The following is a 14,678-nucleotide window of genomic DNA, read 5'->3' as shown; positions in this document are numbered from 1 at the left end:
AGAGGGTAAGTGTATAATTATAAGAAACAGCAAAACAAATTTACAAAATAGTGGTACAATTCCACATTCTCACAAGTAAACTATGAAAAATGTAATTGCTTTGTAACCTTGCAACAAGTTTGTTTTGTGAGTCTTCTTAATTTTAGCCATTCTATGAAGTCTGAAATGCTAGTGTGTTGTAATTTGCATTTCTTCCATAACTAATGATGTGGAATGCATGTTATGTGCTTGTGACCATTCTAATGTCCAATTGTTTGACTGGTTGCTTAAGTCTTTTACCCACCTTTAATTTGTTGCTGTTGGTGGTTTTTTAATTTGTTTTTGTTCCTTTAATTATTGAGTTATCATTCTTTATATATTGCCACATGTATATATTTCAAATATTTTCTCCTGTTTTATGTCTTTTGTATTCATTTTCTGAACTGGGTCTTCAGAAAATAATTTAATCTTAAATCTATTTTACTTTTCTTGTTCCGCTTTTATGGTTAGTGCTTTCTGGGTCCTACCTAAAAAATCTTTTCTTGGTAAAGGTCATGATGATATTCTCCTAAGTTTTCTTCAAGAAGACGTATAGTTTCTGTTTTTGCATTTATATCTAATCCATCCCAAATTAGTTTCTGTGTATAGTGTGAAGTAGGATTAAAAATATTTGTATATGTATATAGCCATTTTATATTTTCTTGACTAAACTAATAAAAATATATAGTCATCATGAATCTTATACATATGAAAGTATAGCTTTAAAATTTTTCAACATACAAAAAACTGTACATAATTAATACATACAAGTTGATGAGTTTAGAAATAATTATATACTGGCAAAACCATTACCAAAATCTACACCATAATCATATTCATCACCTCCCAAAGTTTCCTCCTGCCCTCTTATTTTTTAACATTACTATTATCATTATTATTATTTTGTGATAAGAACACTTAACATAAGAGCTGCCCTTTTAGCAAATTTTTAAGTACACAATATATTATTAAATGTAGGCACTATGCTGTACAGATCTCGAGGATTTATTCATTTTGTATAACTGAATTTGTACTCTTCAGCTAATACCGCCCTGTTTTCCCCTCCCCCAGTCACTGACAACCACTATTCCACTCTCTGCTTCTATGAGTTTGACTACTTTAGTTTCCACATATCAGTGGTATTATGTAGTATTTGTCAATTTGTGTCTGGCTTATTTCACTTAGCCTAATGTCCTCCAGGTTCATCCAGGTTGCTGAAAAGTATATTTTTCAATAAAGGATATCCTATTGCTCCAGAAACGTTTAATGAAAAATCTTTGGCTTTTCCATTGAAAAAACAAAAATCAATTGACTGCTTTCATGATCCATCCCTCCTCCAAAAAAAGAAAAAAATCAACTGTAAAATTGATTGACTGTAAAAAAAATCCTACTGTAATTCCAGTCTCTTTATTCGGCTCCATTCATATACAGGTGAGTCTTGTTATGTGTGGTAGTCAAGTCCTACAGTCACTATGACCACTGAATTGGCGAAAACTGAACAATTACTCTTAGGGGAAGTAGGGGTTAGGTTCTTATAAGCCTCTGGTCACAACATTTCATCAATAGATCAATACCTAACTTTATTATACATGCGTTTCCGTTTAGAACACCTTATTTAATATATACTGTTGTTTCATTAACATTGAACTCACGGTCAATAGCACTATAACTCATAACTGAATGAAGCTTATCTAACACACTTATTTTTTTTTCATAAGGCACGTGACAGCCTTCTTGGGGTTAGAAACCTAGACACTTACTTCAGCACTATGCTTAGGGATCATTATAAGCAGCAAAATCAACAACTAAAAGTAAAAAAATGTGAAAAGTGTGACATTAAATGGACTGCAAGGAGGATGCCTATTTACAGACTAAGTTTAAATGAGGCAGAGTGTCTGTCGTCTTATCGGATCTCAGCTGAGAAAGTCTACATCAGGTGACAAATTTCTCACTGCTCTGTGCATGTCCGAGAACGTAAAGCAAGTATTGATTTGGGGGTTACAAATATATATTAGTGAGTGGTTGAATTCACAAACAGAAAATCCTCTCCTAAGCCCAGGGTCTCTCCCAGACCCACTCCTGCGGAAAGGAGAGGAAACGCCCAGCCCTGGACAAAGCCTCAGCACCCCAGCTGGACCAGGATGCTTCACAACCCAAATTACTCTGGGCAACAGTAATATGTTCAATAGAGCTGCAACCACCCAGAAACAGTACCTGCAGGCAACCCAGAGGCACCCCAGGCAGGCAAGCACTTGCCCTTTTCTTTGAATATAATGTATTAAATCACACGTTTATATAAATTAAATTTTAGTAGTAGGTATATTTAAAATTGGTGAACACAATTCCTGAAAATTAAGTAATCAGCTTTTAATTAAACACATTAATGTGTGATTCTTTATCTCTAATTTTTTTCTAAATTCAATCTTGTAGGAATTAAGATCATGACCTCTTGCTTTTTTTTGCTTTTATCTACCTCATAAAACTTATTCTATTATTTTATTTGTGTTTTTTCTAAGTTAAGTGCTTATAAGTGTGACATGCACAAAGCGCAGAGTAGGATTCTGTATTATGAAAAATAATGTAGCTCATTAGGTAAGACATTGGACTCTGATTACAAATATACTATATCACTTTTTAAAAAAAATACGTTTTGTTGTAAAGATCAATCTTAAAATGAGATCAAATTCAATTTTATACTATTTTATTTCCATAATCTCTAAGATTAGAAGGTTATTTTGTTAAAAAGCTTTGTATATCTAAAACATATTAGAGATCTTAAAATTCAGTATAATGTATTAAAATGGTATCAATTAGGTAGACCCAAAAAGTGATATATTAAGTTCATGTACGTACAAATATTCACGTTTAATGAAAAACAGTTAAACTGAACACTGACAAAAATTGAATTCATGCATTCCAGTATTAAAAATAAAAATAAAAGACTCTGGACTTTGTAGAAATAATGCCGGTTTATATGCTGCTTATTTGCTATCAGTTTGCCTCTTTTTTGCCACGCATTTGCTGTGTGACTTCGTGCAATTTGCTTAAGCTCACTGTGCCTCAGAGTCTTCAACTATAAAAGTAGGAATAAAATATCACGTCATAAAAGTTTTTTTCTTTGATTGCTTGTTTTTTGTTTGTTTACTTGTTTTCATTTTTTAAAATGAGGTTCCAATGAAGTAAAGCACTTAAAACAGTACGTGTCACATTTTTAGTACTACGGAAATTTTAAGTTTTATTATCTAATATGAATTTTTTCTTTCAGTAGCTTTATAGTCTGTATTCATTATTGATAGGTCAGCTACCTGTGTTCTTTGTCCTATCATATTTTGTTGTGCTTTACATTTTCATGGCACCAAAAATTTTTACTGGTGTGTTTTCCTATGAGTGCATGCATATATACATATTCTTTTGATAATCTGAATGTTCATATTTATTGCCTGTATTTATCTCTACAACCATAGCTTTGTACATCTGACTCCTATATTGCTTTTTCAGCATCTATTAAATCTTTTCTAATAGCAAAAATGAAAATTAACATCTCTCACCTTTTCTCTCCTTCTGCCCCGATGCTATTTAGATGATTATATTATTTTAAAACATATTTTTATTATCAAATATATTTAAAGCTCCATTATTTGATTATTTATCTTTAACACATTATTTATCTCTAAACTTCATCTGTATTAGGAAAGATAATCAGTATACTAATTCATAACTTCTCTTCCCCTTCCTCTTCCAATTTAGTTAAATATGCAAATTTTGCATTGCTATAAGAAATTATACTAACTACTCACATTTTTCAGCCTTAGTTTTTAGATAACATACAATCCATGTTTACCTCAAATTATTTAAAGGTTTTACACTTTTCATTATTTAAATTTTTAAAGAAGGTCTCATGGTAGCAGTTATTGTTGATTTCTAATAAGTTCAAAAATATTTTTTGGCATTACATTAGAACTAAAGATGGTTTGGGCATAAAATACCTGGAGGTATGCTTTCTCTTTTGAATATATTTAAGGAATTGCTCCACTATATTCAATCATTGAATGTAGATATAAAGTAATATAAGCCAGCCTGTTCTTTTCCCTTTTACATAACCTGGCTTTCCTGCTTGTTTAACCAAATATGCGACTTCTTTGAAATTAAGTAATTTTAGGGTGTGTATGCTAGTATTGACTATCTGAGCCAAATTTACTTCGGCCATAGTATGTCCTTTTAATCTGCAAATCCAAATCATCTTTTCTTTCTGAGAATATTTTCTTGAATTATATTTATTAACTTCTGCTTAGTTATTTTAATTTCTTCTTTGGGAAAATCAACAATAAGCATCTTGGATCAATCAGTGTATTCAACAACTGCCATTCTCTCTTTGACATTTTTGAACTCTTTATGCATTACCATTTAATTTTGCTCTCTTTCTTCATTTTTGTCACCTATCATCTAAATCCTTACTTCATTATCAGTAGTTTGATTTTTTTCTGGGTCTTTCAAATATACCTTTACATAATTCTAAAAAGAGTTTTATTTTTTGCCTTTCCTTTTTTCCTAATCTTTCTGAGTCCTTATGTCTGTTTGATAGTCTTTTTTAAAAATTATATTGCTTCAAATTTTATTTTATATTCATATTAATGTAAGTGATGAGAATTCATCTTTCATGTATTTCTTTTCTGTTTCCTTTCCTGTATTTTTAGGAGATAACCTGTGCTGTTTCCCTTTTGGTTACTCATCTGAATAAGGTGTGCTTTCTCCAATGAGATCCATTTGTATCTGATACATAAAGGCAAGAACATACCTTTATGCCTAAGCAGCAAGTGTGTTTTTTGTTTGTTTGTTTTTGTGTTTAATACTTACTTCTCCCCATCAATAGATACAGGCAGATATAAAGCAGTATTGATCACATGTCTTACATCCTCACTCACACTACTCTTACAGCCACAAGGTTATTTTGATTAACGTATATGTGGCCTGAGTGATATCCCCATTTAACTTCTCCATGCATATTTTTTCAATATTTTTCAATTTCAAGTTCCAGGGAATATTGTCAATGTTACAAATCAATATTTTGGTTATCCCTCATCTTGGTGAAATTTTACTTTGTCAGTTTTCAGATTTTTCTGAGAACTGCAACCAAAAAGAAACTCCATTCTTTCCTACTGAAACTACCGCTCTTGGGAAAGTTCCATCTATTTGATTATTTGTTTACTTGTTATTTCTTTGAAAATGGAGGTAGTTTTTGGATCTTATTCTCTTTGTCGTTTTGGGTTGTCCCCAAGATAAACAGGAGAAAGTGCTAACTGTAAGCTTCCAAATTTATATCAGTTAAGCTACTGTTTCTAAACCCCCCATCCATTCATTTACACTCTGTTTTGTGATGTTGTTGTGTTATTGCTGGAACTCTATAACCTAATTTTCTTTGCACTAGCTGGCCTGCTAGTAGATTCTTCCAATAGGGACTTCTAGAGGTTGACTCAGAGTCAGAAGTGGAAAGAAGTGACTTACTTCTTACTGTTTCCTTGTATCCAATTGGCTTCACCCTCATCAATAGAACTTCATCCTCAAAAAAGCAATTGGGGGGCTTCCCTGGTGGCGCAGTGGTTGGGAATCTGCCCGCCAATGCAGGGGACACGGGTTCGAGCCCTGGTCTGGGAGGATCCCACATGCCGCGGAGCGGCTGGGCCCGTGAGCCACAATTACTGAGCCTGCGTGTCTGGAGCCTGTGCTCCGCAACAAGAGAGGCCGCGATAGTGAGAGGCCCACGCACCGCGATGAAGAGTGGCCCCCACTTGCTGCAACTAGAGAAAGCCCTCGCACAGAAACGAAGACCCAACACAGCCATAAATAGAAATAAATTTAAAAAAAAAAAAAAAAAGCAATTGGTTCTAATCTTCTGCTATCTGGGTCAGCTTAGTTGCACCCTCTCCCCAGAGGTCTAAGTCTCTAGGTTTTGTAGTTAGTATTCTTTGCTAAGTTCCAGGGGTGCTGGAAGCAACTGGTCACTGGCCTCCTCTTGGAGACCTGAGTAAGCTCCAATGTGCTCTTCCTCCATGTTTCTAAGCTCTGATAATTCCCACATGTTATTTTCCTAACCCCATGGGTTTTAGCTGCCTCCAGAATTTTCTATTGTTATGTTTCAACAATGTTCCTGTTTGCCTTTTCTGGTCTTATAGCCAATACTTCTTCAACTAATTCTCTAAATTATGTTCCCTGTTAAGTTCACATAGTTTCTAATTTGCTGAGAAGAATTTGATTGATACAATCTTTAAAACATGTCTCTCCTTGGTTTACAAAAATAGAATTGACAGTTATGTTTCCCATTAGCTGTCCATAATGGATAACCATGGAGGTAAATACAAAAAATTCTTGCTTCTAGATTACTTAGAGGTCTTTATCGTCTTTACGGAAGAGAGATCAAACTGGTTCTATAAAGGTTCCTATCCCTTGTACAGACTAAAAGACTCCATCTGAATTAAATAGTAGGCCACAAGAGTCTGCCCTGGGAGTGTCACCTAGAGTGCTATCTCATGTATCACCCATGTGATACCTCTCTTTGGTCAACACTGGATTAAAAGGATGATACATCCAGTGAAGCTTTCCTTTACTACAATATCAGATCATTTCTTAAAAAAAGAGCAGTTTTAACTTTGAATTTCTAAGACTAAAATGATGTTGTCTTCCCCATTTCCCACAATCTGAATTTTGCCAACACTATTTCCTTGTTCTCAGCTCCTTTCTTAGGCTTATACTTTGTTCTTGGACTATCTTCAATTCTACCTTAAAATTTCAGATGAGACTCATAATAACTTCTCACCATAATTAAAAAAAATCTTATTCTGCATTTTATACGTTTCTATCAGCATGTATAAACAGATTATCAACCAGCATTTATCTAATAAGCCTTAACTTTAAAGACTTTGTTTACTGAGCACCTATGTACCAGGTGCTATTCCCTGTAGTAGAAATAAAACAGTGAACAAAACAAAATAAAATCCACAATCTCATGAGTTACATAGCAGTAATGGAGTGAAGTGCTTCAAAATTAAGTCAACTACCATGCATGTGATGTTCCACTAAAGTTGAGAATCGCTGAGCTAACTAATCTGAGATTACTTAATTTTTGATCTCTTCATTCAGTGAAGTAGATTCACAATCTATCAGGATAGTTTAGTATAACATATGTCCAAAACTGAATTTATATTGACAAATCCTACTTTTATTGCCTCAAATATAAACTCTTAAAGTTGTTGATCAGTATACTTAATAAGACTAAAATAGTTATACAAGTTCTTTTTTTTCAAAACTAAAAGTAAATTACACTGTGATTTCCACATAAGCAGAGCCACTTCTGATGGATCAATCCTGACATCAGATGTGACAAGAAGATACATGTTTAAAGTCTCACTGCAAAATCATGATTTTGGGGGGTAGTAAATAGAAAAAAAAGTTTCCTAACATCACAGAATGTTTTAAATAAACTGTTAAGGAATGGTAAAAAACCAATAAATTTAGTGGAAAAAACCCTCTAAACCAGATTTTTAAAATCTCCATGGCAAAATGAAACTGAAATGATTTTTTTTAGAATTTTCAATAAGGTATTTTAAAATTATGGTTTTTATATAAGGTTGTTTATTTTAAAGCATCTGTAAATGTTATTGTTTCTAATTAATTAAGACTTTGAATAATATTTAGAGTATACCACCTTCTCATCTCAGCTGCTTGCCATGCATCTTGTCTGAACACACACTGACTTGACAGTTACACACTGACCGCAAGTTCAGATTTATGAGGAGGCAACAATCCAGCTCTGTTTGTTTGCCTTTGGTTCAGCAGTCTGTTCCCGTGGTGATTTCCACATGGCATACATGTAAGAAGGTCACAGTCATCTTGGTCCAGGGATTTGGAATCTAAATTACTTATTAGAAAAAACAAATCCATGGTCTTTAGAGGAATATGAGACATAGCATTGTTGGAAGGTGTTGTCCTAAAATAATCAAACTCTTACTCTGAGTCAAACACAAGGCTTTAATCATTGTGGTGACTATATACAAAAACCAGAAGCTTGCCTTTAGGTGTCACTGATATGGGTATACATTAAAACTTAGCTGCTCAGAAAGAAACTATACTTCAAAAAATATTTTAAAATATGTAAATGACTAAGATTACAGGCAAATGAAATTAATTACATGATTAGAAAAGAAAAAAGCATGTGTATTCGAATATATATATATAAATCATGTATTTATTTTATACTAAAGTGTGAACGTATTCAATATAAAGAACGGGGCAGTTATAGATGACTTGAGATGGGAAGCTCATCCACAGCATCTGAACCATCTGCCAGCCATTCAGTACCTCAGGCTGCCAGTCGTATTTGGGACTTGCCAAGGAGCCAGATGCTCTCATGGCTTTCCATTGTATAGTAATGGCTCTCCAAAGAACAAAATTAGTAAAAATGCAAGAATAATGTTATTTTTGCTATCTATGTATCTTAAATATTTTTGGTTTCTGTGGTTTTTTTATCCTGATATAAATGAAAAAATACTTGAATACAAAATACTTTTTAGAAATTAAACATATGCATTCCAAAATTGAATCTGTTATACGTCCTTCAACCACTAGGAGTAAATGGGTGAAGGAAAATGACCTAGTATCCCAGTACATTTCGTGTGTCTACATTCTTGAAAGAGTCTAAGGCTGGCTGAGAGGAGGCCAAATGTTATCAGAGGTGAAGGGTAACAGCACCATGTATTCAGTACCAATTTCATAAATATTTATTTTTGAATGAGTCAATAAATGGTATTAAGAGAGATGATATACACAATTAGGAGTTGAACTATTCTCTACCACAGAAAGGGACATCAGAATAGAAACTGGGCTCCTGATGTTTTCCAGGATATAAAGATGTTGAAGTTAGCTGTTGGTGTAGGAGCACGTGTAAGGAGACGCTTAAGGCCAGGTAGAACATACTGGCAGGACCTACGTGTTGTGTTAGAGAGGCATTTTATAACCACTGACCAGCCAACTAGTTCCATTTCCTGAAGCATTTCATACAAAATCTGGATGAATGCTATATATTTTGGTTCCTTACTAACTTTAATGTCTGCTTTCTACTATCCTCCAAGCCAGCTTAACCTAGGGAGGTGGAGACATCCCTTCTTTGTCCTACAAACAGTAGTCTCTCTCTGTCTCTGGCTTCGTCCCTGCCTTATACACACACATACACACCCCTCTGTTATCCTAGTCGACTTACTCTTACTTCAGTTTTAGCCCTGTATTAATCAAGTTTCAGGAAGAAGTTAGTGAGAATAGATTTACACATTTACAAAGAGTCACGTATTTTAAGAAGTATCATGAATTTGGGAATTCAACTGATAATATCCTTCAACCAAATCACCACCATCATTGTCATCACCAAGAGCAACAACTCACATGAAAGTTTTGGTAAAAAATTAGTTGGACTTTTTAACTTAAAAGACTACAGAGATGTCCCTTATATTTGGGGAAACATAAGAATCATAAGTTTCAGCACAAGAGAAGAAAGGAGGAAGGTGTCCCCAAAGCATAATTTGAATTTCTTGTGAATGTGTCAGATGGGTGATCTGACTATAAGACCAGTATGTATGCATCTCTGTTAATAAATAATAGCCACTTTTCTTGCTTTTTACTAACACGTATATGCTTGTATTTTCATGTTCTTGCAGTCTTTTATTCAAATTGCAATTGAAGTACAAAGAAAAACATTGTTGCTTATATTTGAGCATTTCAGTCCTCTCTCCTACTTATTTATTACTGGACTTCATACCACGGTATATTCTAAGAGTGATACACCAATACACAGGGAAAAAAGAGTTTTCACTGAACGCTATGAATACTCAGTGTGAAATGTCTGGATGTAGTAAGTGCCCAAAAATATGAGAAGCTGTTACTGATTCGTATATAAGCGAGAGTTATCATGGCACTTCAGAGGGCATATAATCAATCCATAGTCTAATAATTCTGGTTACCATTCTGGGCATGGAAGTTTCATTAAAAATCTCTGGGCCTCATTTTCTCCCATAAATAAAACAAAGATAACAATAACTCTTATATAAGATTAATCAAAGACTGAACTTTAAGAATATATTTTAAAATATTTTAGAAACAATATGCAGCTTATAAATACAACTTATAACTAAAAAGACACAGCTTCTCCTTGACTCACTTTGCTTATCTGTAAAGCAGATTTGAAAAACCCCTAACTCTTTGACTTATATCTTATATTCTTTCAAGATAAAATGTTTTTCTTTTTCTCAATTATGAAAAAGTCATATAATTTTTGAAAAATATAAATAATATAGCAACACAAAATAAAAATTATGTTTATATCATCCAGGACTAAACACTGAACCATTCTTTTTTCTTTTTTTTTTTTTTAACATCTTTATTGGAGTATAATTGCTTTAAAATGGTGTGTTAGTTTCTGATTTAAAACAAAGTGGGGCTTCCCTGGTGGCACAGTGGTTGAGAGTCTGCCTGCTAATGCAGAGGACACGGGTTCGAGCCCTGGTCTGGGAGGATCCCACATGCCGTGGAGCGACTGGGCCGTGAGCCACAACTACTGAGCCTGCGTATCTGGAGCCTGTGCTCCGCAACAAGAGAGGCCGCATAGTGAGAGGCCGCGCACTGCGATGAAGGGTGGCCCCCGCTTGCCACAACTAGAGAAAGCCCTTGCACAGAAACGAAGACCCAACACAGCCAAAAATAATAAATAAATAAAATTTAAAACAAAGTGAATCAGCTATACATATACATATATCCACGTATCTCTTCCTTCTTGTGTCTCCCTCCCTCCCACCCTCCCTATCCACCCCTCTAGGTGGTCAAAAATCACCGAGCTGATCTCCCTGTGCTATGCGCTGCTTCCCAACTAGCTATCGATTTACATTTGGTAGTGTATATATGTCCATGCACACGCTCTCACTTTGTCCCAGCTTACCTTCCCCCTCCCCGTGACCTCAAGTCCATTTTCTAGTGGGTCTGGGTCTTTATTACCGTCCTGCCCCTAGGTTCTTCATGACCTTTTTTTTTTTCTTAGATTCCATATATATGTGTTAGCATATGGTATTGTTTTTCTCTTCTGACTTACTTCACTCTGTATGACAGACTCTAGGTCCATCACCTCATTAAAAATAACTCAATTTCATTTCCTTTGTGGCTGAGTAATAGTCCCATTGTATAGATGTGCCACATCTTCTTTATCCATTCATCTGTTGATGGACACTTAGGTTGCTTCCATGTCCTGGCTATTGTAAATAGAGCTGCAATGAACATTGTGGTACTGACTCTTTTTGAATTATGGTTTTTCTTAGGGCATATGCCCAGTAGTGGGATTGCTGGGTCATATGGTAGTTCTATTTTTAGTTTTTTAAGGAACTCCATACTGTTCTCCATAGTGGCTGTATCAATTTACATTTCCACCAACAGTGCAAGAGAGTCCCTGTTCTCCACACCCTCTCCAGCATTTATTGTTTGTAGATTTTTGATGATGGTCATTCTGACTGGTATGAGGTGATACCTCATTGTAGTTTGACTGCATTCTCTAATGATTAATGATTTTGAGCATTCTTTCATGTGTTTGTTGGCAATCTGGTAGTCTTCTTTGAGAATGTTGATTTAGGGGTCTTCTGTGCCCATTTTTGGATTGGGGTTGTTTTTTTGATACTGAGCTGCATGAGCTGCGTGTAAATTTTGGAGATTAAATCCTTGTCAGTTTTCTTCATTGCAAATATTTTCTCCCATTCTGAGGGTTGTCCTTTTCGTTGTTATGGTTCCTTTGTTGTGCAAGAGCTGTTTAAGTTTCATTAGGTCCCATTTGTTTATTTTGTTTTGATTTCAATTTCTCTAGGATGTGGGTCAAAAGGGATCTTGCTGTGATTTATGTCATAAAGTGTTCTGCCTCTGTTTTCCTCTAAGAGTTTTATAGTGTCTGACCTTACATTTAGGTCTTTAATCCATTTTGAGTTTATTTTTGTGTATGGTGTTAGAGAGTGTTCTAATTTCATTCTTTTACATGTATCTGTCCAGTTTTCCCAGCACCACTTACTGAAGAGGTTGTCTTTTCTCCATTGTATATTCTAGCCTCCTTTATCAAAAATAAGGTGACCATATGTGCATGGGTTTATCTCTGGGCTTTCTATCCTGTTCCATTGATCTACATTTCTGTTTTTGTGCCAGCACCATACTGTCTTGATTACTGTAGCTTTGTAGCATAGTCTGAAGTCCAGGAGCCTGATTCCTCCAGCTCCGTTTTTCTTTCTCAAGTTTGCTTTGGCTATTCGGGGTCTTTTGTAAACACAGAACCATTCTAGTAAGCATATTGCTAGGTTTCTCTCCCTGTGCCTGGTAGATTGAATTACTGTTCCTGAATATTACCTATCTTCCTTCCTGTATAAGTCAAGTTGCCTTGCCATTTGTGCTCTTCCTGTGGGAAAGTATACATCCTTGCTTACTGACACTATGCTGGTCCATGGGACTTGCTTCGGTCCATGGCATGTGAAGGCACATCAAAGTCTCATATAGGGGCTGCTCTTTCAGCCTGGGTCCCTGAGTCCTGAACTAAGGAGAAAATGGAATGGAGCCTGTGAGCTGCAGAAATCTATGATGGCCCCCCAAGACCTCTATCCCCTGACGTTGCTCCCATGGTTGTGTTTTAGTACAAGGCAAAAGGGATTTTGAGGATGTAATTAAGATTTCTAATCAATTGACTTTAAGACTGGGAGGTTATCCAGGTGGGTCTAACCTAATTACATGAGTGTTTAACAGCAGAGACATTTTTTTTTTTTCTGACATAGTAAAAGAAGAAATCTGAGATACTGAAAACAAAAGAGAAATTCATTGCAAGGAAGATTGTCTATTGCTGAGATGAAGTAGGCCACAGAGCAAGGACCTGAGAGCAGCCTCTAGGAGGCGAATGGTCCCTGACACTTTGCAAGAAAATGGCTGAGAGCCTGCAAGAAAAAGGGGGCTTCAGTTCTCTGAGCATAAACAAAAAGTGAATATTAAGAAACCATTTAAATGTGAGGATTATTTTGTTACTTCCAAGCTCTAATTAATACACTATATCTTCAAACATACACATGCATATATTCACACACTGAGGGCTTTAGTGCCATTATATAAATGGCATCATATTAAAATCATTTCTTTGTAACTTAGTCATTTATTCAATAATTCAGTGTGGAAATTTTTCAAACCTATAAAAATGGATTCACGATACTACTTGTAATGGCTGTGTAGTTTTCCATTGTATGGATGCACAATATACTACTTCCTTTAAACAAGCACTGCAGGTTTAAGCAAACCTGATTTAAGAAACTTTCAAGTTATGCAAATGATTTTTAAAAAAACCCTTCACATCCTTTTGTATAGCTAATATTTTCACACTGTGCCCTCCAGAAGGATTTTACTAATTTATAGTCTTTATCATTTTATTTTAATAATTTATAATCTTTTAAATGTATAATTGCTACTATTTTCCCAATTTTACTACTGCTATATATGTACACACACACACACACACACACACACACACACACACACACACACACACATACACACACATCCTTTCATACAGTTTTAAATGTTATGAATCCAAACGTTTCTTGGTATCTTTTATTTTTGTATTTTGACTCTAGTGTCCATTCTCTTAATTTATTAAGAAAAAATATAAATTTCAAGTTAGAAATGAAAACATATAAGCAAACGTTCTTTCCTGTACCTTCCACATTTTCTGTTGGTATTTCAAACAGCACTTGGAAAGTCCAAATTTTAAAGCCAGAGCAGCTGTTCAGCAAAATGTTCACACAAGACAGCAGGCTAGTATGCTCTCAATAGGTTTGTGTAACAAATAACTGCAAAGTTGTTTCTGCATAAATGAGAAGTTCATGGCCAACTACAAAGTTTACATGTGTAATTTAGGTCTAACACTGGAAAAGATAGCTTGGAATGTGCATACCTGGTGTATATAAAGAGACAAAGTCTGGATAATGATGGAAGCAATGAAGAGTTAAGAACAGTTTTCATCTAGATAAGGTATTGGCTTGACTTCAGCATCATTAATTACCATTTTCCTCAGTAAATTCCTTACAATTCTTTTGAGGCAAATATCATCTTCTCTATTCAAATCTTCTGAGCCTGATTACAGTGAATATAACTGTCTTTCTCTTCTGTATAATGGGTGTCTGTGTATCATGATGTTGTTTGTATACCATGGAAATTTTTGAAGTACTTGGGGTCCTTTCATAATGAAACACAGTGCCTAGCCTGAAGATAACAATGTTAAAGTGACAAAATGGTAAGATAAGTTATTTCTTTTCTATCTGACTGAAGACTTTTAATTTAATTGATAATTTACTCGTGGTAGTAACTATACTTCAAATGCTTTCATCTGAACAAACAAAAATTGCTTTTGAAAAAATCTAATCTTTAAAGCATTTAGGGCTTCCCTGGTGGCACAGTGGTTAAGAATCCGCCTGCCAATGCAGGGGACACGGGTTCGAGCCCTGGCCCGTGGAGATCCCACATGCTGTGGAGCAACTAAGCCCGTGCTCCACAACTACTGAGCCTGCACTCTAGAGCCCGCGCGCCACAACTACTGAAGCCCGCGTGCCTAAAGCCCCTGC

Source organism: Balaenoptera musculus, chromosome 3 (assembly GCF_009873245.2).
Source record: "Balaenoptera musculus isolate JJ_BM4_2016_0621 chromosome 3, mBalMus1.pri.v3, whole genome shotgun sequence".
Classification (NCBI taxonomy): Eukaryota; Metazoa; Chordata; class Mammalia; order Artiodactyla; family Balaenopteridae; genus Balaenoptera; species Balaenoptera musculus.
The sequence above is the reverse complement of the archived record's forward strand: the minus strand, read 5'-3'. Positions refer to the sequence as shown.